Raw genomic sequence first — 12,535 nt, forward strand, 5'->3', positions numbered from 1 at the left:
CTCACCAAAGCATCTTTTATCTGATCAAAAATGCAGTAATTATGGTGAAATATTACAATTTAAATTTACAGTTTTGTGTTGTAATATATTTAAAAATGTAATTTATTTCTGTGATGCAAAGCTGAATTTTCACCATCATTAACCCAGTCTTCAGTGTCACATGATAATTAAGAAAGAAACATTTCTGATTGTTATCAGTGTTGGATACAGTTGTGCTGCTTAATTTTGTGGAAACCATGATAAATTTTCCCCCCAGGATTCTTTGATGAATAAAAAAGTTGAAAAGAACAGCATTTATTTAAAATGGAAACCCTTTGTAGCATTATAATTATCTTTACTGTCACTTTTGATGAATTGATCTTAACAACCTCAAACTTTAGAACAGTACTGCATAGACAAAAAGAAAAAAATATTCTCACACACACACACACACACACACACACACACACACACACACACACACACACACACACACACAAATCACATTGTGTGATCACAGAAAAAAAAAATTCACATGGGTTTAAAATTACATGAGGGTGAATAACTAAGACAAATATAAATATTAATTGTGTGGGCGAACTATTCCTCTAAAGCTATTTAAAACCTTTTTTTCATCTCGTACACTTTTACCTAAGGACACCTGAGTGAGGGTGTCATTAGTTTTTGCATCACTGGCAGCATATTGTTTGTTCCCTGTACAGCGTAGTTTATGCATGCAATTCATCACGACAGACTTCTGCAACAATCTCTCTTTGCTCCTCTGTTTCTCCGTTTATAGCCTTTTCCTCCCTAATTCACACCAGCCCGGATGATATCTCCCCAAATCACCCTGTTATTCAACCATTTTCCTCTTTATTGCTTCACACTCCTGTCCATTATGATTCTTTCTCCTCACTTGTTTACCTTCCCTTCTTCTCATCTCCCTTCGTTCCCCTCCTTTCCCCATATTCCTTTGCCTACTGCTTCAGAAACAATTTACTTGTCAGCTTGGTCTGTTGGTGCGCGTCTCTCTGGGTTTAATGTTCTTTTCTGGTGTGCTGTTGGAGGCGGCTGTAATTTCAGTCGTGAGCAGGCGTGCGGTGATGCCTTTTGCTCGCTGCGAGCCTGCATTGATAGCTGGAGCCCGATATAGCAGCGTTAATGAACAGGGCTGAGCGAGGCGCATCCTGCCTGAAGTCCAATTCACTCCACCTGATGCGCAGGAACCGCCGCTGAGCTGTAAACACAACTGCAGCCGCACAATGAACAGTGTGCAGCTGAGCATGATGGGTTGCATTCTACAAGCACCTGACAATCTCAGAGTTTCTTTGATGAAACTAGTGTCGTGTTGTTTGATAGCTGTAGTCTAGATATAGATGTGCACCAGTGTCGCTTTTCTATACCCAGCTGTAGTATTTTAATTTCTCTTATTTCTTTGCCAACTCTATCTTCTCAGTGAATAGAACAATTTTAACTCAATTCAATGTTTAATTTCCATTTATATTTATTTAGTAAGTAACTGCAAATAAGTATAGTCAGTTCACAAATCACAAAATAACCCCTTTAGGGTGATAAAACCCATCTCCTTCACATCCTGATCCTCCTTTATTTTGAGATAATGACTGTCTAGCTGTACATTAACCCTTATATATAGGTTTTTAAACTGTTTGTCCATTTTTATACATATATATCTATAATATCTATGAGAAACTGCAAAAAGGGGGCCTTGAGGGAGAAAAAAAACACAGGTGGACTACAGGTCATTGCTAGATATCTGACCAAATGTATAACACAGCAGATTTAGTAGCTGTGCATCATGGGAGGAGGCACTTGAAGGAGAAGACTTGAAGGCATCTCTCATGCGCTGCTGACAGCAGCACTTTGGTCCGCATATGTTCCGTTGCCCTGCCACACCAGGACGCTCCGTCAGTGTCCTACCCTCCATGATTAAATATGTAGTTAATACAGCGCTATAAGAATATTGAATTACACCACAGCCGCTGTGACCTTTTTTTGAAATTACAGGGCCAATTGTGCGAGACGACCGCAGCACTTTATAACAGGTGCCGGCCAGAACACAGCCTGAAGGAGAATACATTCACACTGCTGATGACCGGCTCATACTCCCTGAACGCCACTGGAACACTAAATAGCAACAATATCACTGCAGTACTTTCCTGTTTATCACTATTTATTGCCATATCATTATAGTCCCTATATTTACACTGTATCACTGTAGCTCCCACATGGGCCTTTTACCCAAGACTGAAGGGTCTTTTTCCTTATTCTTGAGGTGAAATGCAACTGTTACTGCCTTACCTGACGTTTTTAAATATATATATGTATTTAAAAGAAAAATAGTGAATAGTGACCAGATTTGAACCTGTATCGCCGACATAAGCACCATGGCTCCACGCATTAGAAGTGTTTTGTTTTACACCCATCTCTAATGTTTCCTAATGGTCTCTTTTTTAGTTTTAGTTCATTCAATCACAACAACCATTTTTAGCCTCTTTAAATGATGTTTGTGGATGTTCTGTTCCAGTTCTTGTTTTTACCCAAGCAAACCGTTTTCCCCTGAGGGCTGTGTAAAACAATCACCTCAAAGAAGAAGCCGAGTTTGTCTGATTTCATCCAAGCCATCGTCTCCACTTGTTCAGATACACCATTCACCTAAATGATGTGCAATTTAACCGGTAATGTCCGCTCTTGGCACACAGCGCAGGAAAGCTTTTTACCAATGAGACGGGTACAAATCATACAGCTGAGGGAACGCTTCTCGCCTCTGAAGAAGAGCAGTTGAACATTACTTTGCACAGCACTTTACAAATTGCCTTGTAATTGTGTTTGTTTGAAAAACGTTGATTTCAGTGCCGTATTTTCATTTCTCTCTAGTCGGAGACAGGACCATTATTGAAACACACTGGATTGGACCGTGGTTGATATAGACAAATATAGATGGAACAAATAGAAAGTTGTACGAAAGTCATTTAGCGCTGAAATACTAGGCAAACGCCTCTGTAATTTAGTGAGGAAAACATCTGATATAGAAGGTATTTACAGGTTGGCAGGTTTATTAGGAAAGTTCTGTGTTTTGCACGTACACACTTAGTCCTAACTGGGCATGACATGATAAAGTGAAAAGTGATGAAATCTATCCTTTCCATGTAAATCAGGAAATTTAGTTTAGTGAGTTCACCAAACAGTTGTAGTAATTGGATGCTGTATTTCAGCTCAAAAAGCATGCTTTTTACTAGTTAAAGAACTTTTCTAAAAAATTTCTGAAAATGTACTCACCTTCAGATCTTTAAAGATGATGAAATCCATCATTAAAGGTGCTTTAACAGATCAAGGACCTTTATTTATGGATGTGTTTCTTACAAACATGCAGCTTTTAGCTTCACAAGATGTAAATGGAGTTATTGTGATGTTTTTATCAGCTGTTTGGACTCTCATTCTGACGGCACCCATTCACTGCAGATGATTCATTGGTGAGCAAGTGATCTAATGCTAATTTTCTCCAAATCTGTTCTGATGAACTCATCAACATCTTTGATGATCTGAAGGTGAGTAAATTTTCAGAAAGATTTCAGAAAATTCCTTTAACTAGCAAGTGATCTAATGAAAAATTATTTTCAAATGAAGAAGCAAACTCATCTACATCTGCATTTTAAAGTAGATGTAAATGACAGGTCCGTGAATCTGAGAGATGGGATTTGTGCATGCATGAAATGTTTTTTGGGCATAATTGTAATTACCAGAGTTGCCAATTCTTTTAGTGAATCAGGGAAAAACAATGCAAAAGTGCTTGCATAAATGATGCCATCAGCAGGCACAATGCATAGAGACATGCATTTAATCAAAGGGCCTTTATGAACTAGTCTTATTAAACGATATGGAGTCTGACCGACTAGATTAGGATTGTGTAATGCCATGTCTATGTCATGACTCAGTAAAAACCAAATATTTTTTTGAAATACCCACCTGGAATGAACCTTAAGGTCAACCCAACATAGCTTTACTACATGGACATGCAAATCAGGAGCAGGAAAGCAACCTAACAGTGTCCGACTCATGTGCAGTAATCTCTCTGTTAGAACCAGTGAGTTCACAAGCTTTCCTGTAATTGAGAAAAGGATAAAAAGATGAAGGAATATGAGCCGTCGTTATGTTTCTAAAGTGCTGACAGAACAAACATCTACAGCCTACACACTGGAGTTATCTTGGGAAATCCTAATAATTTTCTAGATGATCAAGAAAGATGCCTCGTATGCATTCTCTCCTGGAATTCAATTCTGTTTTTTTAATCGGTTGAGGAAATCTGAAGCGGAAAACATCTTTGTACAGATTCAGCTTCGATAAAACATTGATAATATTAGATTATTTTTATGACCTCATACATACAAATGACACCAACTGGGAATGTATATAAATGACAATATCCAACAGAATTCAGTTTGTTGGTTAATATTTTTATAACATGAAATCGAAATGGGAGTCTTGTTGCTTGTTAGTCTGTTAGCCTTCTGGATATTTACTTGCTATTGTACTCCTTAAACTGCACAAAACTGTGATACACTAATGTTCTAAAGTCAGTAAGTAAGTTTTTTTTTTTTATAAATTACTGTTATTCATCAAAGATGCAATAAATTGATCATAAATGTTACATTGTTACAAAAGATTTCCATTTCAAATAAATGCTGATCATTTGGATTTTCTATTCATCAAATAATCCTGAAAAAAAAAATTCACAAAAATATTAAGCAGCACAACTTTGTTCAGCATTGATAATGATAAGAAATGGCTACTGAAAATTCAGTCTTGTCATCACAAGAATAAATTATGTATTAAAATATATAATAGTTATTTAAAAGTATAATAAATATTTCACAATAGTACTCAGCTTTTACTGTATTTTTGATCAAATAAATGCAGTCTTGATGAGCATAAGAGACTTCTTTTCTTCCCTTGGGTTCAAATTCTGTTTCCATGTTACAGGTTCATTCATTCACACAGGTTCATTCAAATCACAAGTTATGTTTTTATGTTCTTTTGAAATAATTGGTTATTGGACTGCTTTACCCATCCTTTTTTTAAACTCCTTTGCAGTTTGGCCTGACAAGCATTTGATGAAAATAATTTTTGGACGTGATATGACATATCAGCCAAAAGCAGCAGCCACTCACTCATCTCGCTATAGAAGCTGATATTCAGCCATCACACGATTTTTCTCTTTTCCATCTCTCCATCGACGTACACCCTGCGGACTCTCACCGTCTCTGTCAGCTCCCAGCAGGCTCTCTGCAGAGCAATGATGTCTTATTCCTTGCAGCATTTGTTGTGTCTACAGCAATGACGCGCTCGTTAAATCCTGAAACCTGTTCGCCACAAGTGTACGGTTTGCGATCGTACTCGAAATATCAAAGCAAAGAGATAAAAATCTCCACCTTCAACAAAACCCATTCAGCAAAACTCCCCTCCAAATCCATCCAGATAAAATCAGAAAAATATGTCTACTGAAAATAACATATTGTTTACAGAACTCACAAAAGATTTGAAAGCATTAGACTCTGTGTCTGCCGTGGTTTATCTGTCATTGTTGTCAGAGCTTTCAAAAGTAATATATTTAAAGGGACAGTTCATCCAAAAATTACCCTTCTTAAATCAATTAACAACCCAAACTTGCTCAAAAAAATCAAAAAAAAATAAAAACAATCATAAAAGAATTCCATACAACCTGTGCACTGTTCTGAAGTCAAGAAAAATGTTTTCATTTGTGAGTGAATTATTCCTTTAAAGCTTTTTTGTCCGTGTCTTTGTCCTTCATCAAACCTCACCCGCTGCAAACAAAGGACGGACAGGTTAGATAGGACTCTCTGTGACAGGAAATCCATGAGGCTATGTGCCAGCGTGGAAAATGAGATTCCCTGTCTTTACAAACCATACGGCCTCATCCAAATATCATGTTGGAGAACATTTACGCCTGTTTATTTTGCGAGAGATGTGGGTGTTCTGTTTCTGTCATCTCTGCAGATTTAGTTTGTGTGTGTGCTTTGATTTGCGATTTTCTGTAGAGGCCCATATCCTTGATGCCACCTGCTGTTTCCCAGCATGCATTCGTCCTTCTATGCATCTAAAAGACTCTATGGAATATGAGTGAGAGCTTGGAAATGCAAAGAATTTTTATTACCCTGATGCAAAGACCTGCATGAATTTCCATGCTTGTTTAGGCTGGTTATGCTGATTGGTGGACAAACATAGTTATTTTTTGTTGATTTGACTTTATTTCTTCCATGGAACACAAAAAATATATATTTTTAAGAATATTCTAGCCATTATTTTCAATATAATAGAAGTGAATAAAGACTTCAAGACTGTCAAGATCCACAATGACTTAAAAAAAAAAAAAACCTATTTAAAGTGTTCCATATACCTTTGCACTATATTCCAAGTCTTTTAAATTAAACATAAAAACAAACAAAACAAAGTTATTTTTTTCAGTTTTATTTTACCAGAAGAGATTTTAGGTTTTTATGTTAATTATAAAATCTTGCATAATTTTAACTGCTGTATTTTTGTATTTATTTGGTTATTTTGAGTTTATGTAACTCTTGTATTATTCCAAGTTTTTGCCATTAATATAGTCATATAATATATATATGCTGACATGACAATAAAAATAAATGACTACTACTATTACTACCCTAATTCGACATCCACTTTTCTCATTCACTATGGTGAAGAGTGGCAAGAAAAAATGACATACTTTCTTAATTATTGGTTTTATTGACTTAGCAGGAAGTCCAGCCCCCATTCAGCCACCTGGTCATGTGATCGTGTAGTTATAGAGTTTTGAATCTTTTCCCATTAGCTGATGAGTGAAGCACATTGATCCCTCTGCGAGGGGATTCATGAATATATAGTGTAATTCTAGCGAGGCTTGGCGTGGCCTCTTTTTTAAATGCGACATTTAGCGCTGCATTTGAAAGAATTGAATGATGCCAGTTTCCATTTCTATCCGTCTTTCTCCTCCTCCCAGGTGAGATATTAAATATGATCTCCGATTTGGCAGCTCTCTTCTTTTTAAAAGAGAAGCTATTTCAATCCTTTCATTTGTCAATCACAGCTCCGCCACGTCCGGCCCGGGAAATAATTGTCCGCGTCTCTCCTCTTCCCTGGAGTGGCCGAGCGCTTTTGCATGAGAAAAGAGAGCAAGTGGAGGAGGAGGAACGGAGAGGTGAGGCTGCAATAGATGCATTGTTTTCATCACTAGATTTTTGTTTACTATGCCAGGAGAGTCTTGGTCCGCCGAGGCAATCAGTGAGAGTGTCTTCTTACATTTACAGGAGGGTTTCTGTGTGTGATGCTGAAGCTTCTCTCACATTAGCTGTTAGATTTCACCTCCTATCTTAGCTGCTACTCTCTTTCATGTCATTATCGGTTGAATATAGATGAATTTTAGTGATCCAGTTTAACTGTGTGAATAAAATTATGCCATATTTTGATGAATTTCAGTATTCATGTAATTAAAGGGATAGTTTACCCAAAAATGAAAATTCTGTCATCATTTACTCACCCTCAATTTGTTCCAAACCTGTATGAGTTTCTTTCTTCTGTTGAACGTAAAACATTTTTTGATGAATGTTGGTTGATGGCAGCCATCGACTTCCATTGCATTTTCCCCCCATGCTATGAAAGTCAATGGCTACCAGCAAATGTTTGGTTACTCACATTATTCAAAATACTTTCTTTTGTGTTCAACAAAAGAAAGAGAGTCAGAGGTTTGGAATGACGACATTAAATGATGAATTTTCACTTTGGGTGATTTATTTGAGATGAATCATGTTGTTCTTAAACTCTCATCAATCCCTTGACTGGCCTCTATTAGAAAACACATATACCACAATAAAAATATTTACTAATATTGCACATTAATTTGATATTTAAAGTCCTTTAATGTATGCTTATCTGTTTGGTGATGCTAGTGGCATGAAAATGACACACTTATTTTTGCATTTTCATGTTTAGGTTAGAGGCAGGAGTAAACTATGTTACTGTTTTCATATTTATGTGGAACAAAATATATTAATATGTGAAAAAAGACCTACACTACCATTCAAAAGTTAGGTTGCAGTAAGATTTTCTTTTCTTTTCTTTTCTTTTCTTTTCTTTTCTTTTCTTTTCTTTTCTTTTCTTTTATTTTTTTTTTAAATTTTATTTAGAAAAATACTTATACTTTTATTTGGCAATTTTATTTGGCAATAAATGTACATTATTTGAACTCTTTATTCATTAAATAATCCTGAAAAAACAAACAAAAAAAACATGATCACGGTTTCCCCAAAACATGAAGCACCACAATTGTTTTCAGAATTGAAAATAAGAAGACTTTTATATGTATATTTTTTAAGTGCCAAATCGGCATATTAGAATGACTTCTGAATGATCATGTGATGCTGGAGTAATGATGCTGAAAATTCAGCTTTGCATCACATTAATAAATTACATTTTAAAATATATTACAATAGAAAAACTAATTAAAAAATATTAATAATATTTCACAATTTTCAAATTTTTACTATATTTTTTGATCAAATAAATGCAGCCTTTGTGAGCATAACAGTCAGTAATAATAAAAAATATTACGAAATCTTGCCAACTTTTGAACGCTAGTGTAACTGGAGCAATTCAAGCACAAATGTCAATGATATGCTAAAACTAGTCACAAAAAAACAAAAAAGAGTTAATGCAACCACCTTTTCTTATTTATTTAGTAGTTTCATAGGTGATATTGGAATCAAAAATGTATGAACTTAATTTAACTTCTGAAACAAAGCGCATATACACCATTGTAGAGATTCAACTCAAAGTTTGCAATTTTTCAAACTGTAATTCTGTGATTTGTTTCAGATGCAGATGTTTGAAGCTTGATTTAGGTAGCGGTGTTGTTTAAGTTGTTTAAATAGTCAATAATTAATTAAATAGCTCAAATTTCAGGTGTTTACTACAACGTTTTATTTTCATTTTCCGTCCCACGACAGCATCTCAGAGCTGCTTTTATAATTCCATACCAATACACAGCTATTTCTAAAGCACACAAACATGTTGGATTAATCAGTGCTCTTATATTCATAAGCATTCCCAGCTCTTTTAATTCTATACCAGAGTCTATCCCGAAGAGTCTGAGCGTGTGTGTGTAATGTTAAGCATCTGTACACATGCTATGAAATATTGATGTGCATTGTGTCGGTATCTGTTTAATGAGCAGCTCAGGGGTTTGTTTAGTAGCCTGAAGGTTGGATGCTGTACTGATGAACAGAACTTGAGACCTTCCCATCAGCCCTCATCTCTTCTGATCCGCTCTTGGAGTTAATCTAGAGGGGTGTAGCTTTATGAGTCATGAGAGCTCTCCAGACCCCTGCCGATGGCTGCTGGCTCTCTGCTTTCTCCCAAACGCTTGAGATGTGAGCAGTGCTGCGGTTTCATATCGGCCTCTGTTTATTTCCTACAGAACGTGAGTGATATTATGCTGTTCAGAGGCACAGGCTCATAATGTCTTTTAGGAAATGAAAAATAGAGAGTGAATCATCTGGCTTTATCAGCACTGTGCTGTTGCCTGGCCTTAATCCAATTTATCTCCACCCGAGGTTACATTTACCAAGTTTTCAGTAACTCTCTGGGAAAATGTATTTTAAGTTCTTACAGATTTTTACCATTATATTTAGTAACATTGATAAAAAGCTTTGATGAAATCATAAAATGAGATAATAGGACTGCTATTTTTAAGTTTGGTGTAAGGATGTTTTATGTCCAAGGCATTGATTTCTTTGTATTAAATGATGGCGATGTTAAAATTGTCCTGATACTTTTTCATTAAGGGCTTTATCATTAATTTTAACTACTTTTCAAATGCCTTTTGCATTTGAATCTTTTCAATCTTAAACAGTGTTTTTCAAACAACGCTAAAATGATTAATAATAAAACTAAAACTTTTAAAAATAGTTTTAACTAATTGATAAATATTATTAAATAAAATAAATATATATAAATAAATATATAATATAATAATAAAATATAAATATAAATATAATAAATATTAAAATACGATATTGAATGGAAAAACTAAAAACATTTTTACAACATTTTTAACTTTTGTTTGTTGAAGTACTAAAATCGATGAAACTGAATAATATATTTTATTAAGTTTATATATATATATATATATATATAATCTATGTAAAATATAAAAAAGTTATTGAACTATAAAAAAATATTTAAAAGAATATATTATTCAGTTTCATCGATTTTAGTAATATATAAATTACTAAAAATTTAACTGAAAACTGAAAATACTAAAGTAAATATCAATAAATGCTATAATAGTATATAAATAATACTAAATAACAGCATATGAAAATCCACCCAAGAATATGAATTATTTGATCTGGAAGCTTTGGAACAAAGAGTGACAAACTATTTTAATGTTAATAAGAAAATTATTTTATCAACCTTTGTCAGTGTTGACTGTCCCAGCATGGTGACGCCATTTCCACCCACACAATTTTACAACTAAAAAAGTTTTTTTAAAGGTTAATGTGCTTCCAGTAGTTACCAAGGAAACAGCAGCGTTAGAGAAGCGCTTGAGATGAAATGAGACATGTGATGTGTCAAGACAACAAAGATAAATCTAGGTAAATATCAACTGCACTGAATATTTCTTTATAGTGTCACAGACCAGTCGAGCTGCAGTTTTTTCAAATTATGCAAAAGTGTGACAGTGTTATTTAATTGTTTGTATTTCAAGATGCATTAAAAGAATTAGTCATTGCAAGACAAAGGAGTTGGCCAAAAAATGTTTAAAATGCCATTGACATTTTCATTACCATAATTTCCATTGTAAATTATATGGAGATGAAATTATTGTAATCAATGTTGTCATTGCTTCTGTGGAGTCTTGGGACTCACGTTGCCGTCTGAAAGATTATCTTGATTTGTAGTCATACCTCAGCCGGTGTAGTCACACGCAGAATCTTTAATTAAAGATGTTCCCAATGCACAAAACACAAGTTTACATGATCAATGACTCAAGTACAAACTCATTAAAATGCATAAAATGCATCTCACCTTGTATCTATATCTCATTTGTTGTCTTATTGCCTCTCTCTTGCTCTCTCACTCCTACAAACGCTCACAAATAACCACAGATGCTCTGGAGCAAAATACAGCCAACCAATCAAACAGAAAGGTGTCTTATTGATAATTTTGTCCAGTGTGGTTTAATGGACATCATATTGTAATTGATGGATACTTATATGACACAAGATGAAGAAATATACTTAGAACTTAAACCGAGTGATAAATTAAATCATTTTGTTTGCTTTTCTGATGATATGAAATGATAAAACATTGTGAATTTCACAATAGTTTTAATGTGATTATTACACTGAAAAAAAAAAATAGTGTAGATGTTCACTCAGAAATTGCTAGAAAATTTCACGAATACATGAAAGTGACACATTGAAACATGAAACAATACATGAAATTGTAAAGCACATAGACTAAGATAGTTTTTTCTTGTAAAATATTGTGAAATAAACTTTATTTCAGCTTTGAAAATTTTTTTTATAATCTATTTGTTAATTAAGTTTCTTAAGAAATATAAAATTTGTATTTAATATTTATATATACATTGTAAAATATTTTTTTAAGTGGTAAATCAAAGATTGTTGGAGTACATTTTACAAGGAAATACTATTTCAGGCTTTCTGTTTTAAATTTCATATTGTTATGTTACTTGCCATTTTTTATACTTATGAAATTTACTAGCAATTTCCGAGTGGAAATTGTTTCAAAATAAATCCTTGACCAGTTTTTTTTTTTTTTTTTTTTTGTGTATTTACTTAAGCTTTGTTATATTAGTGTGTATAAACTGTAAAAAAAAATTCATTTAAATGATTAAAAACATGCATAATCTAGATTTTAACTACTGGTACTACAAATAATGGTTTATCTGACTGGAAACAAACAAACAAACAAATAGAAGCCATTAAGAGCAAATACATAAACATTGAGATCTATTTTTAGCTAAATGTGGACCAGCCCTACTTCATAGCCCTCTTATAACACACTTCATGATTTGAACTTCAGCATGACATTGGCTTTATAGCAGCAGGGCCACATTAACAGCAGAGACACAGTGCTGATGAAGACAAAACATTGCTGAAATGTTATTGGCTTGCATCCCGAATCAGAAGCTCTGAAGGATGTTGAGGATGAGAACTCCACACATCAGTGAGATGAGACTCAGCAGAGATGTCATCATAATACTGCAATTCAATTTGAGATGATGCCTTTTTGCACACACTAAACACATGCATGTCAAGACGTGAATTTTATTGTGTGCCATTTTTACTACACAGTAAAAAAACTAATTTAGACATAATTTCTGTCACATCTTTTAGACAAACACTTTAAAACACTTGTGTAACTTAATTATCAAATGATTATAATTATTTATTTTGGTAAGTTGTGCTGCTTGGCTCGTCAATCTGCAGGG

The 12,535-nt window shown here is 34.2% G+C and overlaps 1 long non-coding RNA gene across 1 annotated transcript in view; it reads left to right on the plus strand.

Moving 5' to 3' along the window:
- The window catches only part of LOC109104138, an 83,372-nt gene that overhangs the window by 29,535 nt on the left and 41,302 nt on the right, over positions 1 to 12,535 (plus strand). The window lies entirely within an intron of this gene.

This window comes from Cyprinus carpio, chromosome A15, assembly GCF_018340385.1.
Source record: "Cyprinus carpio isolate SPL01 chromosome A15, ASM1834038v1, whole genome shotgun sequence".
In the NCBI taxonomy this organism is placed as follows: Eukaryota; Metazoa; Chordata; class Actinopteri; order Cypriniformes; family Cyprinidae; genus Cyprinus; species Cyprinus carpio.